We start from the raw sequence: 6,558 nt of genomic DNA, 5'->3' as shown, positions 1-6,558 counted from the left end.
TAGCATTCCCTGGCACAGAGACATTAGGAAAACCCTCAGGGGAGACGAGCTTAGGCATTCCGTTAGAACCCACGCGCTGCCGACCGTTGGTGGAACCTCCCCACGCTCAGGATTCTGGAACCATTGTCAGTGCGTGGGGGAGCTCGAGAGACAACTCCACGCAGCTCTCTTCAGTCACAGGTGTTCCCTGTTCGGGGAAGTCCGGGAAATACCTTCCCTGACCTTGGGGAGGCAGACTCGGTCACTGGGATATCCTGCAATCACCCCTAGCATCCCTGGCACAGAGACATTAGGAAAACCCTCAGGGGAGACGAGCTTAGGCATTCCGTTAGTACCCACGTGCTACCGAATGTTGGTGGAACCTCCCCACGCTCAGGATTCCGGAAATATTGTCAGTGCGTGGGGGAGCTCGAGAGACAACTCCACGCAGCTCTCTTCAGTCACAGGTGTTCCCTGTTCGGGGAAGTCCGGGAAATAACTTCCCTGACCTTGGGGAGGCAGCCTCGGTCACTGGGATATCCTGCAATCACCCCTAGCATTCCCTGGCACACAGACATTAGGAAAACCCTCAGGGGAGACGAGATTAAGCATTCGGTTAGAACCCACGCGCTGCCGACCGTTGGTGGAACCTCCCCACGCTCAGGATTCCGGAACCATTGTCAGTGCGTGGGGGAACTCGAGAGACAACTCCACGCATCTCTCTTCAGTCACAGGTGTTCCCTGTTCGGGGAAGTCCGGGAAATACCTTCCCTGAACTTGGGGAGGCAGCCTCGGACCCTGGGATATCCTGCAATCAGCCCTAGGATTCCCTGGCACAGAGACATAAGGAAAAACCTCAGGGGAGACGAGCTTAGGCATTCCGTTTGAACCCACGCACTGCCGACCGTTGGTAGAACCTCCCCACGCTCAGGATTCCGGAACCATTGTCAGTGCGTGGGGGAGCTCGAGAGACAAATCCACGAAGCTCTCTTCAGTCACAGGTGTTCCCTGTTCGGGGAAGTCCGGGAAATACCTTCCCTGACCTTGGGGAGTCACCCACGTTCACTGGGATATCCTGCAATCACCCCTAGCATTCCCTGGCACAGAGACATTAGGAAAACCCTCAGGGGAGACGAGCTTATGCATTCCATTAGAACACACGCTCTGCCGAACGTTGGTGGAACCTCCCCACGCTCAGGATTCCGGAACCATTGTCAGTGCGTGGGGGAGCTCGAGAGACAACTCCACGCAGCTCTCTTCAGTCACAGGTGTTCCCTGTTCGGGGAAGTCCGGGAAATACCTTCCCTGACCTTGGGGAGGCAGCCTCTGTCACTGGGATATCCTGCAATCACCCCTAGCATTCCCTGGCACAGAGACATTAGGAAAACCCTCAGGGGAGACGAGCTTATGCATTCCGTTAGAACTCACGCGCTGCGACCGTTGGTGGAACCTCCCCACGCTCAGGATTCCGGAACCATTGTCAGTGCGTGGGGGAGCTCGAGAGACAACTCCACGCAGCTCTCTTCAGTCACAGGTGTTCCCTGTACGGGGAAGTCCGGGAAATACCTTCCGTGAGCTTGTGGAGGCAGCCTCGGTCACTGGGATATCCTGCAATCACCCCTAGCATTCCCTGGCACAGAGATATTAGGAAAACCCTCAGGGGAGTCGAGCTTAGGCATTCCGTTAGAACCCACGCGTTGCCGACCCTTGGTGGAACCTGCCCATGCTCAGGATTCCGGAACCATTGTCAGTGCGTGTGGGAGCTCGAGAGACAACTCCACGCAGCTCTCTTCAGTCACAGGTGTTCCCTGTTCGGGGAAGTCCGGGAAATACCTTCCCTGACCTTGGGTAGGCAGCCTCGGTCACTGGGATATCCTGCAATCACCCCTAGCATTCCCTGGCACAGAGACATTAGAAAAACCCTCACTTGAGACGAGCTTAGGCATTCCGTTAGAACCCACGCGCTGCCGACCGTTGGTGGAACCTCCCCACGCTCAGGATTCCGGAACCATTGTCAGTGCGTGGGGGAGCTCGAGAGACAATTCCACGCAGCTCTCTTCAGTCACAGGTGTTCCCTGTTCGGGGAAGTCCGGGAAATACCTTCCCTGACCTTGGGGAGGCAGCCTCGGTCACTGGGATATCCTGCAATCACCCCTAGCATTCCCTGTCTCAGAGACATTAGGAAAATCCTCAGGGGAGACGAGCTTAGGCATTCCGTTAGAACCCACGCGCTGCCGACCGTTGATGGAACCTCCCCACGCTCAGGATTCCGGAACCATTGTCAGTGCGTGGGGGAGCTCGAGAGACAACTCCACGCAGCTCTCTTCAGTCACAGGTGTTCCCTGTTCGGGGAAGTTCGGGAAATACCTTCCCTGACCTTGGGGAGGCAGCCTCGGTCACTGGGATATCCTGCAATCACCCCTAGCATTCCCTGGCACAGAGACATTAGGAAAAACCTCAGGGGAGACGAGCTTAGGCATTCCATTAGAACCCACGCGCTGCCGACCGTTGGTGGAACCTCCCCACGCTCAGGATTCCGGAACCATTGTCAGTGCGTGGGGGAGCTCGAGAGACAACTCCACGCAGCTCTCTTCAGTCACAGGTGTTCCCTGTTCGGGGAAGTCCGGGAAATACCTTCCCTGACCTTGGGGAGGCAGCCTCGGTCACTGGGATATCCTGCAATCACCCCTAGCAGTCCCTGGCACAGAGACATTAGGAAAATCCTCAGGGGAGACGAGCTTAGGCATTCCGTTAGAACCCACGTGCTGCCGACCGTTGGTGGAACCTCCCCACGCTCAGGATTCCGGAAATATTGTCAGTGCGTGGGGGAGCTCGAGAGACAACTCCACGCAGCCTTCTTCAGTCACAGGTGTTCCCTGTTCGGGGAAGTCCGGGAAATACCTTCCCTGACCTTGGGGAGGCAGCCTCGGTCACTGGGATATCCTGCAATCACCCCTAGAATTCCCTGGCACAGAGACATTAGGAAAAACCTCAGGGGAGACGAGATTAAGCATTCGGTTAGAACCCACGCGCTGCCGACCGTTGGTGGAACCTCCCCACGCTCAGGATTCCGGAACCATTGTCAGTGCGTGGGGGAGCTCGAGAGACAACTCCACGCAGCTCTCTTCAGTCACAGGTGTTCCCTGTTCGGGGAAGTCCGGGAAATAACTTCCCTGACCTTGGGGAGGCAGCCTCGGACCCTGGGATATCCTGCAATCACCCCGAGCATTCCCTGGCACAGAGACATTAGGAAAAACCTCAGGGGAGTTGAGCTTAGGCATTCCGTTAGAACCCACGCACTGCCGACCGTTGGTAGAACCTCCCCACGCTCAGGATTCCGGAACCATTGTCAGTGCGTGGGGGAGCTCGAGAGACAACTCCACGAAGCTCTCTTCAGTCACAGGTGTTCCCTGTTCGGGGAAGTCCGGGAAATACCTTCCCTGACCTTGGGGAGGCACCCACAGTCACTGGGATATCCTGCAATCACCCCTAGCATTCCCTGGCACAGAGACATTAGGAAAACACTCAAGGGAGACGAGCGTAGGCATTCCATTAGAACACACGCTCTGCCGAACGTTGGTGGAACCTCCCCACGCTCAGGATTCCGGAACCATTGTCAGTGCGTGGGGGAGCTCGAGAGACAACTCCACGCAGCTCTCTTCAGTCACAGGTGTTCCCTGTTCGGGGAAGTCCGGAAAATAACTTCCCTGACCTTGGGGAGGCAGCCTCGGTCACTGGGATATCCTGCAATCACCCCTAGCATTCCCTGGCACAGAGACATTAGGAAAACCCTCAGGGGAGACGAGCTTAGGCATTCCGTTAGAACCCACGCGCTGCCGACCGTTGGTGGAACCTCCCCACGCTCAGGATTCCGGAACCATTGTCAGTGCGTGGGGGAGCTCGAGAGACAACTCCACGCAGCTCTCTTCAGTCACAGGTGTTCCCTGTTCGGGGAAGTCCTGGAAATACCTTCCCTGACCTTGGGGAGGCAGACTCGGTCACTGGGATATCCTGCAATCACCCCTAGCATCCCTGGCACAGAGACATTAAGAAAACCCTCAGGGGAGACGAGCTTAGGCATTCCGTAAGTACCCACGTGTTACCGAATGTTGGTGGAACCTCCCCACGCTCAGGATTCCGGAAATATTGTCAGTGCGTGGGGGAGCTCGAGAGACAACTCCACGCAGCTCTCTTCAGTCACAGGTGTTCCCTGTTCGGGGAAGTCCGGGAAATACTTTCCCTGACCTTGGGGATGCAGCCTCGGTCACTGGGATATCCTGCAATCACCCCTAGCATTCCCTGGCACACAGACATTAGGAAAACCCTCAGGGGAGACGAGATTAAGCATTCGGTTAGAACCCACGCGCTGCCGACCGTTGGTGGAACCTCCCCACGCTCAGGATTCCGGAAATATTGTCAGTGCGTGGGGGAGCTCGAGAGACAACTCCACGCATCTCTCTTCAGTCACAGGTTTTCCCTGTTCGGGGAAGTCCGGGAAATAGCTTCCCTGAACTTGGGGAGGCAGCCTCGGACCCTGGGATATCCTGCAATCAGCCCTAGGATTCCCTGGCAAAGAGACATTAGGAAAAACCTCAGGGGAGACGAGCTTAGGCATTCCGTTTGAACCCACGCACTGCCGACCGTTGGTAGAACCTCCCCACGCTCAGGATTCCGGAACCATTGTCAGTGCGTGGGGGAGCTCGAGAGACAACTCCACGAAGCTCTCTTCAGTCACAGGTGTTCCCTGTTCGGGGAAGTCCGGGAAATAACTTCCCTGACCTTGGGGAGTCACCCACGGTCACTGGGATATCCTGCAATCACCCCTAGCATTCCCTGGCACAGAGACATTAGGAAAACCCTCAGGGGAGACGAGCTTAGGCATTCCATTAGAACACACGCTCTGCCGAACGTTGGTGGAACCTCCCCACGCTCAGGATTCCGGAACCATTGTCAGTGCGTGGGGGAGCTCGAGAGACAACTCCACGCAGCTCTCTTCAGTCACAGGTGTTCCCTGTTCGGGGAAGTCCGGGAAATACCTTCCCTGACCTTGGGGAGGCAGCCTCTGTCACTGGGATATCCTGCAATCACCCCTAGCATTCCCTGGCACAGAGACATTAGGATAACCCTCAGGGGAGACGAGCTTATGCATTCCGTTAGAACTCACGCGCTGCCGACCGTTGGTGGAACCTCCCCACGCTCAGGATTCCGGAACCATTGTCAGTGCGTGGGGGAGCTCGAGAGACAACTCCACGCAGCTCTCTTCAGTCACAGGTGTTCCCTGTACGGGGAAGTCCGGGAAATACCTTCCCTGAGCTTGGGGAGGCAGCCTCGGTCACTGGGATATCCTGCAATCACCCCTAACATTCCCTGGCACAGAGATATTAGGAAAAACCTCAGGGGAGTCGAGCTTAGGCATTCCGTTAGAACCCACGCGTTGCCGACCGTTGGTGGAACCTGCCCATGCTCAGGATTCCGGAACCATTGTCAGTGCGTGTGGGAGCTCGAGAGACAACTCCACGCAGCTCTCTTCAGTCACAGGTGTTCCCTGTTCGGGGAAGTCCGGGAAAAACCTTCCCTGACCTTGGGGAGGCAGCCTCGGTCACTGGGATATCCTGCAATCACCCCTAGCATCCCTGGCACAGAGACATTAGGAAAACCCTCAGGGGAGACGAGCTTAGGCATTCCGTTAGAACCCACGTGCTACCGAATGTTGGTGGAACCTCCCCACGCTCAGGATTCCGGAAATATTGTCAGTGCGTGGGGGAGCTCGAGAGACAACTCCACGCAGCTCTCTTCAGTCACAGGTGATCCCTGTTCGGGGAAGTCCGGGAAATACCTTCCCTGACCTTGGGGAGGCAGCCTCGGTGACTGGGATATCCTGCAATCACCCCTAGCATTCCCTGGCACAGAGACATTAGGAAAACCCTCAGGGGAGACGAGATTAAGCATTCGGTTAGAACCCACGCGCTGCCGACCGTTGGTGGAAGCTCCCCACGCTCAGGATTCCGGAACCATTGTCAGTGCGTGGGGGAGCTCGAGAGACAACTCCACGCATCTCTCTTCAGTCACAGGTGTTCCCTGTTCGGGGAAGTCCGGGAAATACCTTCCCTGACTTGGGGAGTCACCCACGGTCACTGGGATATCCTGCAATCACCCCTAGCATTCCCTGGCACAGAGACATTAGGAAAACCCTCAGGGGAGACGAGCTTAGGCATTCCATTAGAACACATGCTCTACCGAACGTTGGTGGAACCTCCCCACGCTCAGGATTCCGGAACCATTGTCAGTGCGTGGGGGAGCTCGAGAGACAACTCCACGCAGCTCTCTTCAGTCACAGGTGTTCCCTGTTCGGGGAAGTCCGGGAAATACCTTCCCTGACCTTGGGGAGGCAGCCTCTGTCACTGGGATATCCTGCAATCACCCCTAGCATTCCCTGGCACAGAGACATTAGGAAAACCCTCAGGGGAGACGAGCTTATGCATTCCGTTAGAACTCACGCGCTGCCGACCGTTGGTGGAACCTCCCCACGCTCAGGATTCCGGAACCATTGTCAGTGCGTGGGGGAGCTCGAGAGACAAC

The sequence above is a fragment of the Vicugna pacos genome, unplaced genomic scaffold (assembly GCF_048564905.1).
Source record: "Vicugna pacos unplaced genomic scaffold, VicPac4 SAC-SAT, whole genome shotgun sequence".
NCBI classification, from domain to species: Eukaryota; Metazoa; Chordata; class Mammalia; order Artiodactyla; family Camelidae; genus Vicugna; species Vicugna pacos.
This window is presented reverse-complemented; position numbering follows the sequence as displayed.